This window comes from Garra rufa, chromosome 1 (assembly GCF_049309525.1).
Source record: "Garra rufa chromosome 1, GarRuf1.0, whole genome shotgun sequence".
Classification (NCBI taxonomy): Eukaryota; Metazoa; Chordata; class Actinopteri; order Cypriniformes; family Cyprinidae; genus Garra; species Garra rufa.
In genome coordinates, this window is record NC_133361.1 from 22,617,026 (window position 1) to 22,633,959 (window position 16,934).

The following is a 16,934-nucleotide window of genomic DNA, read 5'->3' on the forward strand; positions in this document are numbered from 1 at the left end:
AATACCAAGGAACACCCCACAGTTTCCATACCAATAAATGCACATTTGTAGATGCAAACATGTGCCACTAATATCACACTTTAGCACAATCCAGGCATAAAAGTGTGCCAGATGTCATACATGAAGAAAACGCTGAATTGACTCATGTGGCGCATATAATGGCATCACAAAACAGACTTGCTTATTTAGTCATAATTAATTTAGACTAACAAAGTTCTCTGTCATCACATCTGGCTGCAAAAACAGAGAGGGAAGGAAAAGTAGAGCAATGGCATGATGGGGAAATAAACTGACAGAAAAACACTTCAGAAAGAGAAAGCCACAGGCACGGTCCTTTGAGACAGAGTTTTTGTTTGGAAGCGTATTTTCAGCGGAGACGCTCTATCTTAGTCAGATCTGTTTAGATACTGGCAAATCTTCTCTAAACACGTGTTTTGCTCAGAAAAACACACTTTCCATCATGTTATCTTAATGACATTAGAATTGTAGCCCGTGGCCAATATAAACACAACCCACTTAGCAGGACTTGGAGAAAAAGTGTGAACACAGAAAAGACAACAACACAAAAAAACACGAGACGAGGACAAAGATGCAAACATCATATAGAAACTGCACAGGGCTGAAATGAGGTCCACCTAAATACATTTTGTACTTTTTAAAGGCTAACAAAACAGTTCTAACCATTTAAAAAAGCTTTAATATTGTGAAATATTATTACAATTTAAAATAACTGTTTTCTATTCGAATTATTTAAAAAATGTAATTTATTTCTTTGATGCAAAGCTGAATTTTCAGCATCATTACTACAATGTAACGTATTGTACTACTGCCTGTAATGTATTATTCTTTTAGGATTTTTTTCAACAAATGAAAAGTTCAGCATTTATATAAAATAGAAATCATTATGAATGCTTGTGCTGTGATTTGGACTGATCAGAAAGATCAAATCAAGCCGAAAATGTGTCATGAAAGTTGTAATATTTTAGTCCTTTCTTCAAACAAATTTATCATATGACTTCTGAAACTAATTTTGTACTTTTTTCCTGATCACAATTAATTACATACTCATGCTCAAAAATGGAACTATAAGAAAAAAAAAAAAAAAAATAACAATAAGATTTGGAAGGACATGCCAGAATTAAAATTTAAGTAAACTGTCCCTTTAGTTTTTAAATTATTACTCCAGTCCTAAATATGTGGTTACTTGTTTGCTATACGCACTTCTGTTCTTCTAACACAGCTGGGTTTGGTGTATTTTGGAAGGAAAGTTTGTCTCTAAGGTCCCATATGCAGGATGAAGAATGTCTGTAACGGTTTCTGTCCTTGGCTTTCATCCTTTATCACCATCAGCGAGACATTGAACCTCAGGGGCCCCTGTAGTAAAACGTACTGTTTTTTCATCTGTTTCATAGTGAGCGACCATAAAATTCATTCAGCGACAAGAAAAACAAAGTTTCTTTAAGAAAAAGGTACAATAACCCTTATGTCGTTTCAAACTCAAATGATTTGCTTTCTTCTGTGGAAGACAAAAAGACACTTTAGCATAATGTTCATGATATAATACAGCGGGCCAAGGACTATCAAGCTACAAAAAGTTCATAAACGCGGTATGAATCCAACAATAGTCCATATGACTCATGCAGCACATTGCGAGTCTTCTGAATCAGTATGATTTATTTGAGGAACAGAGCTAAATTTACAATATTATTATTTGAAAAGTTCCCTTACACTTAAAAAAGTCAAGATTCTTTATTGGAATCAATGGTTCTATGAAGAACCTTGAACATCCATGGAACCTTTCAAATGCAGAAAAGATTCTTTAAAGTTGAAAAAGGTTCTTTAGATTTTTAAAATCTAAAGGAATTGTTCAATGACAGGTTCTTTGGGGAACCAAAAATGGTTCTTCTATGGCATCACTGCAAAAACTCTTTTAGAACCTTTATTTTTTATGTATGCTGAAGTAGAAATGTGCTTTTGCTTTATTGAAAAGACATGAAGCAGAAGCTTTCAAGAATGTCACACAGGTTTGGAACGACATGATATGAATTATTATTTTGGCAAGTAACTGTTTGAACATTGTGAAAGACAGTCTTACGTAAGCATATGAGTAAGACTTTGTGTTGGAGTGTGTTTTAAAAGAGGTGGTGTAAATGCAAGATACTCAGTTCATCAAAGCAATGATAAAACTGATAAGTCCTCAAACGCTGGACGCGCTCCTGTTCTTTGTTTAAAACTGAATTACATCTGTGTATGAATAACTCTAGTTTGGATTCTGGTTCAGTGTCTGAGCTTTACATGCTCATGGGTGACCAAGAAACAGTCATCACCTTCATATTACATTGAGTTATAATGGAAATATCCATTGTGCAACACTCGAGAGGGAATCCTGGTTAAGACAAGAGCTGGACGGTCACCATAAGCTATAACGATTTTATTCCCATTTTATGCATTTCATAGCTTGATGGTTTTCAGGAATGCGTTAATAAGCAGAGGTTTCTTGGAGGAAAGCACGTCTCTTAAACAGAAGACTGGAAACCTGAACACAATTCAGCTGTGAAACAGATGCATAAACGTGCAGATTGTTTCGGGAAGCATACTACAATTGCACTCGTACTATTCTGGAATATGTAGTGGAGAATTTATAATTGGTGGAAATCTGGCACCGGATGCTAATTTCCTTAAATATATGACAAACCCTATATAACTGGCAGCATTCCTCCAATTCTCACTGAGATTATAAGATGGCGGGCCGCTCTAAGGTGACATGAGGTTGTCTAGATGAAGGCCAAAGGGATGTCCTTTTTAGCCACTGCAACAGAAGTTGTTCGTTCCAAATCTGCGATTTCTCGAATATTGCAGGTTTACAATGACACTAATTCATTTAGGTCCCCCAAAAGTACTGGTCATCCACACATGACAAATGCATGAGAATACAGGATATCATGAAGATTCTCAATGGGAAATCGGGTTCAGAAGTGCAGCTGGAATTGCTTGCCAATTCAGCACTAAACAGGGTAAGTATCTGTCTCAGCATGTTTAAGAGAAGTCGAACTGAAAGCGCACACTGCAGTGACCAAGCCTCTCATCAGCAGAGAGAATCAAAAGACTAAGCTCACCTTTGCTGAGGAGCATGTTGTGTGGACAGAGGAGAACTGGTCCAAAGTTCACATTAGTGGTGAGAGCAAGTTTAATTTATTTGAGTCTGATGGGAAACATTTAGTTTGACGTCAGACTGAGGAAAGACTGAAGCCCAAGTGTGTAAAGAAGTCGGTGAAAGGTGGAGGAAGTGTCATGGTTTGGGGGATGTTTTCTGCTGGAGGCGTTAGGCCTCTTAAACAGATAGATGGCAGTGTGAATGCAAATGTTTATCAGAACCTCCTTTAGCAACATGCAGTTAACTTTTCCAATAACCTTTCCAATATCGATAGCAATGTCCATTTTCTTTTTACAAGGTAATTTGTATTTTATAACTTTATGTTGCACATTTGGTATTCTTTTTTTGCCTCTTCTTCCTTTCTCTCATCATCCTACTTTGTAATTTTTAGGGGTTTAAGCGTGTTGCACTGAAACCCTATTGTAAAACCCTATCTCCATGTAAAACAGATCATGCAGACCAAACCGTAAGTCATAGAGACTTGAAACTTTGAGGGATGGTAGTACTCGCACTGTCAACAGCAAGACCAAGGATCGTCTCAATTGACCTGACGGGGGCGCTACAGCAATCAAAAGTACGAAATCACTCATAACACCTAAACCGTCAATCGCAGGCTCAAGTGTCGTATGATTTGATCGTAAGCCTTGAAATCGTTACATTTTCAGGTATTTCAGTATTTTTTTGAAAAACCTACTTTTGCGAACTAGTCTTAGGGTTTTCACCTGATCGGAACCAAACCAGTGCAGAAAGATTCTCTGAGGAGGGAATATTAATAATTATCAAAAAAAGTTGTCTGCGCCGATAGCCTTGTGGGCAGCCCGCAGACATACAGCGCTGTTGCACTCCGGGCGTCCCGTGTTCGGATCCCGACTTGAGGACCTTTCCTGATCCCGCCCCCTATCTCTGTCCCACTTCGCTTCCTGACATGTCTGATCTGTCCTGAAAATGCCAAAAAATAAATCTTTACAAAAAAAAAAAGTTGAACTTTCGACTCACTGTCGCAAAGGGACAGGGTCACTTTTAGCAAAATGGCTATAACTCCTGAACAGAATGAGATCTCTTCACCAAACTCAGAACACTTATGTAAGAGGTCACAGGAAAATTAAAAAAATGGCTATACCTATGCAACCATTTGTCCTATTAACATGAAAATCGCTGTGCAAGGTCTTGGACCAAAGTGCCACAAGTGTCTATAAGGACGGTAAAAAAAACTGGCCGACGAAGTTTGAGCACCTGTAAGATGAGGTTAACGGAGGTCGGTTGGAAAAAAACTCTGGGAGTCTGTTCGACTCACAGCCTTAAACATTTGAGAGAAGGGGGGTATCGTATTTTTCAAGGGTGTAAATTATTTAACGTTGTATGTTTTATATACACCATATTCATATTCTATGATAGAACTCCTCATTCCGGACAACTTTGCCTCTAGAACCACTGCTGTCAGTCAAATAGTTTGTCAAATGATTGAGAAGATGTAAAAACATACTTTTGCGAACTAGTCCTAGGTTTTTGGCTTAATCTTAAAAAAAAAAAAAAACACCGTAGTACAATTATCTGGACTCTAGGTAAATAATTTTTTTTTTATTTACCATTTGGGAAGCTATAATGTCCAGATTGACCCAAAATCCTATAAAGCCTAAAGGAAAACTCAAAACTTCACGAAACCTAAACAAGCTTGCAAAGTTTTAAGGAGATTGGACAGCTTGCGCTATAACAGTCATAAACGTTAAAAAACATAATATTTCAAGGGTAAATAACCTGGATTTGCCAAAAAAAATTGGATTTTCAGTCTGTCTAATGATTGTAAACCAGATATTTTTTAAGACTTTTTAAGGCCTTTTTTCATGGAAGTGTTATTTAAGACATTTTAAGACTTTTTAAGGATCCGCGGACACCCGCAACAAACAGGTCTCGATCCCCGGCATGGGAGGCGGGCATTATTAACAAGGAAGCTAAAGACTACAGCTCACCCCAATCAGCCTGACGGGGGTGCTACAGCGATCAAAAGTATGAAATAACTCATAACTCCTAAACAGGTTTAAGTGTCTTATGATTTGATCATGAGCCTTGAAATAGTGAAATTTTCGGGTATTTCACATTTTTTGGAAAACCTAATTTTGCAAAATCGAAGCCAAACCAGTGCAGAGAGATTCTCTGGAGAGCAAGCATCAATAATTATCTAGATCAGTAATTACTTTTTAAAAAAATTGAAATTTACCCTTTAAGACGCTATAACAGGGTCGTTTAGAAAATGGGCCTGTCCAAATTTACCCAAAATCCTATAAAGCATAAGGAAAACTCAAAACTTCACGAAACCTAAACAAGCTTGCAAAGTTTTAAGGAGATCGGACCACAGCTGGTGCTGTCAAGTAACATTCAAAGTAACATTTTCAGAGCCGGACAGTAACGGAGTACATTTACTTGAGTACAGTACTTAAGTACAATTTTGAGGGATCTGTACTTTACTCGAGTATCATTTTTGGGGAGTACTCGTAAATGACTTTACTCCACTACATTTCTATCCATAACCGTAAGTACCCATTAAAAAAAGGAAAAAAGAATCTCGGAAACCCTCAATTTGTTGTTTCCCTCTCAAACGCGATTGGATTGCGCAGGCGCCACTGATTGGGACAGCATATCACCAATTACCTTCAGCTTTCCGCCAAAAGTCATCTCCATAGTCAGATAATGGTTTAGATAAGAGATGAAACCATGGACCAAACAATGGATGAAGACACAGCAGGTCCATCCAGGGAATGTGCCAACCTGTGGCCCCAGTTCGGAGTTGTGTCAGAACATTGCTATATTGCCTTCTTTGCTGGTTTAGGTTATTGATTTGATTGATGAAAAAACAGAGAAACTCACATGTACACACAATTGTTAGCTGAATTCACATTAATGTAAGCTGAGCATTTGCTTTAATCTCCTTGAGTATGCGGTGTGTTTAACACAGTCAGGTTCAAATGTGGGTGCAAAAAATCCATTAAAACTCCAAGGTATTAACATTAACATTTTTCTTAACTCCATGTAGGATGTTTCTGTACATAAATGTAAGCACTGTGGCAGTAGTAATGGGATATTTAGAAAATGTACTCTTGATACTCAAGTACTTTTAAAAACAAGTACTTCAGTATTTTAACTTAAGTAGACATCTGACTGAAGTACTTTTACTTGTACTTGAGTAAAATTTAGCAAGGGGTATCTGTACTTTTACTTAAGTAATGAAGCTGTGTACTCTGTCCGCCTCTGAACATTTTAAACAAAATTATTATATTAATGAATATATTAATGGCAATTAAATAAACATGCAATGAGGTGATGTGACAAGAATGTAGCATTTTATAGTTTGAAACATATGTAAGGAATAATTGACGGTGAGCCACTGAAATTTTTAGAAAATAATGCACACAACTTTGTCAATTATTTCACTTTATGCTATGGCTACCACGCTCAAATATTGTTCAGATGTTGTATTTCAAGACATTCGTGAGGATTTTGTCCATAAAACGCTCTTGTGTGTAGGATTAATTTCTTATGCATCTCATTCCATGGCTTCGTTGCTAATTCCAAAATGTAATTTTAGACTTAGTAATGGAGGCTTGAGACATTGATAGACTAATACAGTTAATAACTTAGAAAGAGAGAAAGCGCTAATAGCTAATAGAAAAACAGCTGTCAATACAAGTAGTAAACTAGTAAGCATAGCAAGTTTCTACGCTCAAAAAGTGAACATGCTACCACATCATGGTGGTAAGGTTTGTGTGAGGAAGCACCACTCACATTTTGATCAGAAATATGCAGTTGTATATAGAGTTGGTGATCTAATTAAAGACATTCTGCTCTGTTAAATATCAAAACAGGCAACAACAAAAACCTTGAGCAATCCAGAATTTTCCTGGAAAGTTTCCTGCTAAAGTATCTATTGGACAACAGCTACCTACAAACACACACACCTACTCAAAGCATAAAACAACAGTGTCATTGAGCTGTCGCGCTGTTTCCTTCGGCACACTCCCAGGGAATTAACCTGCATCCTTTCTGGAAAGAAATAAGCAGATGCCAAGCTAAATATGGGTCTACAAACACAACACTCAACAGAAGCAACGGTTTACAGAATACAGAAAATCCTGTCAAGCTCATGGAGAGTCTGGATTTTCTAATGTGAACAACTCTCTGGACACAGAAAAGAAAAACACAAAGTCTGTCCAGATGAGTTGACTGTTCGTGAAGTCATGGAAGAGGCGCCCATCCAGCTGCTGAGTGATGGACGAAAGAGTTTGGAAAGCTGGAAACATTCACAGAAGATACTTTGTTGCACAAAAGACCTGCACTTCACTTCAATACAACATTTAGACGCCAGAATTCTTCAAAGGGCTTCCTGACCACAATTTATGTTAATTGATTTGAGACTTTCGGAAAGAAAAAAATGTCCAGCAGTGTCATGTGGTCTTGGGCACCAACAAAAGTTGATTTATGAAAAAGTCTGAGTGGTGGGATTTGAAAAATGATTGCAAGTAAATGTATCAGTGTCAAATAAATAGAACAAAGTTAAAATATTGTGGCTTTGGGTATGGAACTGGTATGAATTTGATGTGCATTGCTTAAAATTACAATAAAACACTCTACACTTTAGTACATTCAAATCAGTAGCAGAGTGGAAATCTCTGTGTTTGTTCACCGAACACATTTACAGCTCACCCAGAAATTATCATTTATCAATTTTCATTATGATTTAGCATTACACTCTTTAAAAGAAAGGTGCTTTAAAAGTTTCTTCACAGTGATGCCATAGAACCATTTTTGGTTCCACAAAGAACCATTCAGTCAAAGCTTCTTAAAAGAACCATCTCTTTCTTAACTTTTCATAATCTGAAGAACCTTCTTTCGTCACAAAGAACCTTTTGTGAAACAGAAAGTTTCGTCAGATGTTAAAGGTTCTTTATGGAACCATTTAGACAAAAAAGGTTCTTCTATGGCATCGTGAAGCACCTTTATTTTAAGAGTGTACATCACTTGCTCAGCAATGGATCCTCTGCAGTGCCATCAGAATCAGAATCCACACCACTCCAGACCATCAGTTAGTGTCTTGTGAAGAAACAATCTGGTCTGCGTTTCCCAAAAGCATCACAAGCCTAAATTGATCATAGCTCCATTGGTTTTAATGAGTCTTCAAATGCTTCCGATTATGGTGAATCAATCATAAAGACGTTTTTAACTTTAAACCATCACTTGTGGTTAAAATATTGTCCATAATCCATAATAATGCTTCCTCGATTGAAAAAGTCCATCTCCCGTTGTTTTCTCACATCAAAATCTGCTGACATATTTGTTTAGAACAGCTTTGGACTGTTTTTACTTGTAAAAAATTTTTTTCTATTAATTCAGACAAGGCACTTTTCACTAAAGAAAGCAATTTTAGGGATTATGAACCTGTATTTTAGCTGGAATTAAGAAACAGTTTAAAATGTAAAAAGTTGAAAATGTCTTAATAATTTATTTGTTTCTTACAAATATGTAGCTTTTCACTTCACAAGACATGAATTGATGTACTTGAGTGGTGTGGATTATTGTGATGGTTTTTATCAGCTGTCTGGAGCTGTTTCTGACGGCACCCATTCACTGCAGTGGATCCATTTCTTAATGATTTCTACATGTTGCTACCTGATCTCATGATGAAAATGTACCTGAGGGAACTTTCTTGCAAGACCTGAAATATGTACCATATGTTTTAGGTGAGCTATTCCTTTTAAGTGTGTTTGGTGAACACTGAAAGATTCTTCTCTGCTTTCAAGCTTTCTATTTTAATACATCTTTTGCAATAGCTGAACATGACTCACTCTGCAAAAAAGGTCACCGTGTTCAGAGAATGACGTTTGCAGTAAACATAACTTTTGCAATTAGCAGTCATAGCATAACAAAAGCTTGATTCCATTAGAATATGTTAAATGGATGCTGAAATGAAGTTATGAATTATTGATAATACTATTAACAAATGTATGCTGATGACGCCAGCATCCGTTCAGACCATAACATATACTGCAGGCATTTCTTTTGCATTAAGCCTTTGTGTTTATGTGTGTGACAGAGCCTAAACTTTTGAACACTGGTTACCACAGTGTTACCACAGAAAATACACTCTAGATTTGCATTACAGTGGCAAAACATGACATTTTAGAAGTATTATACTTGAAATAAAACTTGAAAGGTAACTGCGTTATAAGTCTCATCCCAGGTAACACATTTAGGTTATAAAAACTTGTTTTTATTGTTTTAAAAATGCATTTTCTTGATTATTTAAAGTTATTTAAAGGTTCCAAAATGTTTCTTATAACATTCTACTAATGTTTTAACCCAAAATAAAATGTTATTTGAATGTTTTTTTTATTATATATATATATATATATATATATAAAAGCTTTTCTTACCTGTATTCGGCCAAATTCTTCTTCTTTAGACAATTCAATGTCTAAAAATTCTTAAATCAAGAAAGAATTTCTAGACAACTAAAAAATTCTGTCTTGTTTTCAGAAAAACAAGTCAAAAATTAAGTTTAATAATTAATTTCTGAAGGATCATGTTACACTGAAGACTGGAGTAATGATGATAAAAATTCAGCTTTGAAATCACAGGAATAAATAACATTTTAAAAAATATTCAAATAGAAAACAGTTTTTTAAATAGTAAAAATATTTCAAAGTATTACAGTTTTTGCTGTACTTTGGATCAATTAAATGCAGGCTTGCTGAGCAGAAAAAAAAAATCTTACTGTTCAAAAACTTTTGACTGGTTGTGCCAATAGAATTCAAACTAAGTCTGTGTGGATTTGAACCATCAGAGCTTCAACTCACCATGACCTTATACACAACAATATAAAGCTGAAAGCCCGATACTAACATCTAAATCGGATCTGGCAACAAAAACAATCTGGAATTGACGGTAATGTACATCTGCATGCAGAACAACAGCTCAATCTTAAATATGGCATGGACAGACAATCTGGTGGATCAATGCAAACTTCATCTTTCAGGATGTCCAGAATCTCTCTGCATGCCTCAAGGGGGAATCACTAGCAGCTCAGTGAGATCTCCAGAGACCTCTGCTCTGCTGCCAAGAACTGATGCTGATAAATGACGGAGATTAGAGAGATCGAGAGAAACATGGCATCCTGTCCTTAGAGAGAATGCATGATGGCTTATTACAAACACTTAGAGTAGCTCATCTCGTCCCTCATCTCTAACCCACTATGAAGAAAATCAGGAATCCTTCTAATCAGCTCTAAAATTTTATTTTATCTGTTGAATATTTGACAAATGATAAATAGATTGTGTAAAGGCATTAATTAATAAAAAAAAAATAATAATTATAAAATATTTAATATACAGTTGAAGTCAAAAGTTTACGTACACCTTGCAGAATGTGCAAAATGTTAATTATTTTACCAAAATCAAAGGGATAATACAAAATGCATGTTATTTTTTGCAACTATTACAGAAGGTTCAAACGCTCACTGATGCTCCAGAAAGAAAAACCATGCATTAATAGCCAGGTGGGTAAACTTTTAAACGGAATGATGATGAGTACATTTTTCTTATTTTGGCTAAATATCATATTTTTTCCATTTAGTACTTCCCTTCAGAAGCTACAAAAAGATGCTTACATGTTTCCCAGAAGACAAAATAAGTTAAACTTACCCTGATCTTCCAAATTCCCAAATTCTTAATGCATCATGTTTCTTTCTGGAGTATAAGTGAGCGTTTAAACCTTCTGTAATAGTTGCATTTGAGTCCCTCAGTTGTCCTCAGTGTGAAAAGATGGATCTCAAAATCATACAGTCATTGTTGGAAAGGGTTCAAATACACAAAAATGCTGAAGACCAAAGAATTTGTGGGACCTGAAGGATTTTTCTGAAGAACAGCAGTCAGTTTAACTGTTCAGGACAAACAAGGGACTCATGAACAACTATCACTAAACAAAACACAGCTGTGGGTCACTCAGGTAACAACACAGTATTAAGAATCAAGGGGATGTAAACTTTTGAATGAGGTAAGTTTTTATAAATTCAACTATAATTTCCTCTTGTAAATGTCTTTTATGTGAAATATCTTATTCAGGTCAGTACTAAATAAAAAAACATGCATTTTGTATAATCCCTCTTATTTTGGTAAAATAATTAACATTTTGCAGATTCTGCAAAGTTTATGTAAACGTTCGACTTCAGTTTTATAATTATATTTATTATGTAATATTTAAAATAAATATTATAGTAATTTTACCTCCACTTATTTATTTAGTAATCATTTAAAAACATTACAGTTATACAAAATGACCATTACAAAAGCTTTCCCTAAGTTTCAATTTAAAATTTTTGGAACTGCATAGTGATGCAAATTCTCAAAAAAAAAAAAAAAAGGCAGCACATTCCCACTCACATTGCCACAAAGTAAAAAGGAGTAGTTCACTTTCAGAACAAAAATTGACAGATAATGTACTTACCCCCTTGTCATCCAAGATGTTCATGTCTTTCTCTCTTCAGTCGTAAAGAAATGGTGTTTTTTGAGGAAAACATTTCAGGATTTCTCTCCATATAATGGACTTCTATGGTGCCCCCGAGTTTGAACTTCCAAAATGCAGCTTCAAAGGGCTCTTGTGTCAAACACAAAAGATATTTTGAAGAATGTGTGTAACCAAACAGTTGACGGTAGCTATTCACTTCCATAGCATTTTATGCCCCCCATACTACAGAAGTATGGAATTTTTTTGGTGGACTATCCCTTTAAATCTTCTGAAATGTGAATATAAAAATTTTAGTCTAATAACATGGAACTACTTTTCATGTGACCATAATTTTTGTGAGAGAATATATCTCAAGTTATATTATCCACATGCCAAATTTGCTTCTATACTGTATACAAAATAAATAGCACTATAGTAGAAAAGCTTCATAAGGCTTCATAAATTCAAAGGATTGCTAGAACATTTAATCAGTCATTAATTAATAGTATTTCAGTGTTTTGAGAAAATATTGTCCAGAATAATTGTGATATACAGTCAAGCCCGAAATTATTCATACCCCTGGCAAATTCTGATTTAAAGGTTACTTTTATTCAACCAGTAAGTTTTTTTTTTTTTTTTGACCAGAAATGACACAGGCTTCTCTCAAAAGATAATAAGACGATGTACAGAGGCATCATTTACATCTGAACAAAAAGTGGCATGTCCAAAATTATTCATACCCTTTGCAAACTGTCACAGTCTATGGGAAAATCTAAAGTTCTATACCATTCCAAATAGTCCAAGCTGTTCTAAAGCATCCTAATTACCCTGATTCATTGGGAACAGCTGTTTTAATCAACTCAACAGGTGAAAAACAGAAGCTCTCTGCTGTTGGTTTGTGGACAGTCATGGCTAAGACAAAGGAGCTCACTGAGGACCTGCGGCTGCGCACTGTGGCTGCTCACAAGTCAGGAAAGGGCTATAAGACCATATCTAAATATTTTGAAGTTCCAGTGGCTACAGTGCAAAGTATTATTAAAAAATACAAGACGTTCCGCACTGTGAAAAATCTCAGAGGACGTGGTTGGAAGCCAAAAGTGACACCTGTGCTGGCCAGGAGGATAGTGAGAGAAGTAAAAAAGAATCCAAGGATTACCACCAAGGCCATCCTGATGAATCTGGGCTCTGCTGGTGGCAACATCTCAAGGCAGACAGTCCAACGGACACTGCACACCACTGGGTTCCACAGACGCAGACCAAAGGAAGACACCACTTCTCCAGATAAGGCACACAAAAGCCCGCTTGGCCTTTGCAAATGCTCATCTGGACAAAGAAGAAGACTTCTGGTGTTCTGTTTTATGGTCAGATGAAACAGAAATTAAATTGTTTGGCCACAATGATGTAGCCTTTATTTGGCGTAAAAAAGGAGAAGCCTTCAAGCCTAAGAACACCATCCCCACTGTCAAACACTGTTTTTCAGCCGGTGGACCAGGGAACCTAATCACAGTAAACGGCACCATGAAGAAGGAGCAATACATCAAAATTCTCAACAACAACATCAGGCAGTCTGCAGAGAAATTTGGCCTTGGGCACCAGTGGACATTTCAGCATGACAACGACCCAAAACACACAGCAAAAGTGGTGAAGAAACAGTTAGCAGACAAAAACATTAACGTTTTGCAGTGGCCCAGCTTGAGCCCTGATTCAAATCCAATTGAGAATCTGTGGAGGGAGCTAAAGATCAGGGTGATGGCAAGGAGACCCTCCAACCTGAAAGAGTTGGAGCTCATCACTAAAGATGAATGAGCAAAAATACCAGTGGAAAAAAAAAATGCAAAAAAGCTGGTCAGCAATTATAGGAAGCGTGTGATAGCTGTAATAGCCAAAAAATGGCTTTTCTATTGATTATTGAGAAGGGTATGAATAATTTTGGACATGCCAATTTTTGTTCAGATGTAAATAAAAGACGAGTAATATTTTTTTCCACAATGATGCCGCTTGTAACTTTTCTTTTGGGAGAAGCCCGTGTCATTTCTGGTCAAAAAAACCCTGGCTGGTTGAATAAAAGTAACTTTAAGACAGAATTTGCCAGGGGTATGAATAATTTCGGCCTTGACTGTATATATATATATATATATATATATATATATATATATATATATATATATATGGTGGGCCGTTATCGGCGTTAACGTGAGACTCTTATTGGGCGATAAAAAAAATATCGCCGTTAATCTATTCTAAAAGTTGGGTTGGGAGCTGGGTCTATACTACGCAAGCTATGACTTTCACCTTGATATTAGCTGAATTGCACTGTAGGGGGCGAGAACGAGTCTTCGAACCTGTGTGTATGCCTACTGTGAAATTAAATTACCACATCAAACGAGACGTGCTAACATGGATGCAGCTATGAAGCCGCCGGGTTTGCTTCAGGGCAGGGGCGTTGCTAGACCCTTTTTACTGGGGCATGTGCCCCAGTGAAAATCTGCTGTGCCCCAGCAAAATCTTAAATTTGAGTTACAATTTACTTTGTTAATCCCGAAATAAAGACATTAAACTATATGCAACAACTGAATTGACGCTTCTAAAAGCAACGCAGTTTAACCGAAGACTATGCACGCAGATATCCATGCCCGTGCGCGTCTGTGTATTTAACTGCAACGCGCACATTGCACAGCCTTTTACGCAGAACTACATGAAGTGTAGGAATAGTTGGCTACACAAGTTTGTATAGTTAATTGTGTTGTAAATGCAATTGTCAAGCAGTTTGTGATGCATTTTGGAAACAGGAGATGAGCCCCCGGTCTAATTGACCACCTGGCTTGAGAAACCCGTTCTCAAAGACTTACTTTTAGTCATTATTTGGGTAGCACACATATTCTGAATGCCTTCGGCAGAATTCAAATTAGCCATTTTAATATAGATTAATCTAGATTAATTCCAAGATTACAGTGAGATTAATCTAGATTAAAAAAAATTAATCTATGCCCACCACTAATATATATACTGTAAACACAAGGCAATTAAAAACTTAAAAATTAAAAAAGAAATCAGTTGATCAGGCCCTTTAAATATTATTTAGAGATTCAACTTTTAGTATTTTCCATTGTTAGTTCATGTTAACAAATATTAATAGAACTGTATTGTATAGTTGCTATACTTCGAGAAGCTGTGAGAAAAATACACAGAAATAGGACTTGTTGTTCTTTGTTGCTCGCAATGTCTTTGATCAGATTTCGCCTTGACTTTGAGTCTTTCCGCCTGATGTGAGACACAGAACTGGTGTTTTTCTCTACTTTAAAGAGACACAAGTGTGTCAGTATAGTTTATGTTTGAGCTATTTCCCCATCCTGTCAGACACAGATCTCTGAAAGCATCTCGCCATGTTTCCGCCCCTTTGCTCAGAAATCTGCCATTGTTTGGCTTTCACAATTGCATTCATGTCTGAGCTGTTTGTTTTAGTTTGAAACACAAACCTCCATCCACAGTAGCTTGTCTATCTTTCTATTTTACACAGAGATTCCTAGGAAGTGTCTGCGTCTTTTTTTTTTCTTCCTTTGTGCAAATGTCCTAAGATTATTCACACCATGTAATTATTATGCATATAATACATCAGACAGCTCACTCTCATAGTACAACGATAAACTCACTCACGGTTTGAATAAGTCTTTTGTATACGTTTTGATATGGACAAACTGAGACGTACGTGAATCTCAAAGAAAAGAGATGTCTATTATCACATTAAAAGCCTTCCTAAATTGGGTGGCATGCAAATCAGATTGCTTTGGAATGCCACGTGCTCAACTATGTTTATCCAAAGAGAAGGTCTACTGGACTCCTCATTTTATCAGTTCTATCTGAGAATGCGAATTGCACAAAATCACCGAACATGGAATGCTTCCCATACTTCCTGCCATCAAAACCCGCTGGAAACACCCAGCTATGGAGAAAAACTACAGTAATGCTGTGACAAAAAATACAAATATTGACATAATGTTTCATGTTATCATGTTTTACCCCAACTTAAAATCCCAGGTGAGCAAATGATAGGCCAATTACTTCGTAAGTGGCTGATTCATAGGTTGGCAAGACGTCTGAATGCGTGTTACGATCTGTAGCTCAAGAGCGCGACCCTCTGGTGTGTGTTTGTAACATGTTCCACATTTACTTGGCATACATAATGTGCACTCAAGTCTGAAACACTTTTTAAAAATCCTAAAAATATATTATCTTTCTTTTTTCAGCATTTTAGCTTCATATGTATGAGAACATACATTACCAGTCAAAAGTTTTTGGACAGTAAGATTTTTTTAATGATTTTTAATGATAGAGAAGTCTATTCTGCTCACCAAGCCTGCATTTATCTGATCCAAAGTACAGCAGAAACAGCAGAATTTTGAAATATTTTTACTATTTGAATTTATTTTAAAATGTCATTTATTCCTGTGATATCAAAGCTGATTTTTTAGCAGTATTACTCCAGTCACATAATCCTTCAGAAATCATTGTAATATTCTGATTTGCTGCTGCTGCTAATAATAATACTACTAATAATAATTTTATTATTATTAAGTTGAAAACAGCCAAGTAGAATTTGTTCAGGTTTCTTTGATGAATAGAAAGTTCAGAAGAACAGCACTTGTCTAAAATAGAAATCTTTTGTAACATTATACATCTTTATCATCACTTTTGATCAATTTGAAGCAAAAAAGAAATAAATAAAAAATAAATAATTATACTGACTCCAAGCTTTTGAATGTTACAAAAGCTTTTTATTTCAAATAAATGCTGATCTTTGAATCTGTCTATTCATCGAAGAATCCTAAAAAATAATTACTCAACTATTTTAAATATTGATGTAAACAATAATAATAAATGTTTCTTGAGCAGCAAATCTGCATATTAGAAAGATTTTTGAAGGATCATGTGACACTAAAGACTGGAATAATGATGCTGAAAATTCAGCTTTGAAATCACAGGAATAAATTACATTTTAAAATATATTCAAATAGAAAACAGCTATTTTAAAAAGTAAAAATATCTCAAAATAGTACTGCTTTCGATGTATTTTGGATCAAATAAATGCAGGCTTGGTGAGCAGAAGAGACTTAAAAAAACAGTAGAAATCGTACTGTTCAAAAACTTTTGACTGGTAGCGTATCTAAATCATGTTTAAAATAAAATAAAATCCAGTAGAGCTTAGCTAATTTGGTTCTAGGCTTGACATTTATTCACCTTAACGTAAAAATAAAATAATATAATAAATCAGTACACCAGGAACAGCTAAACA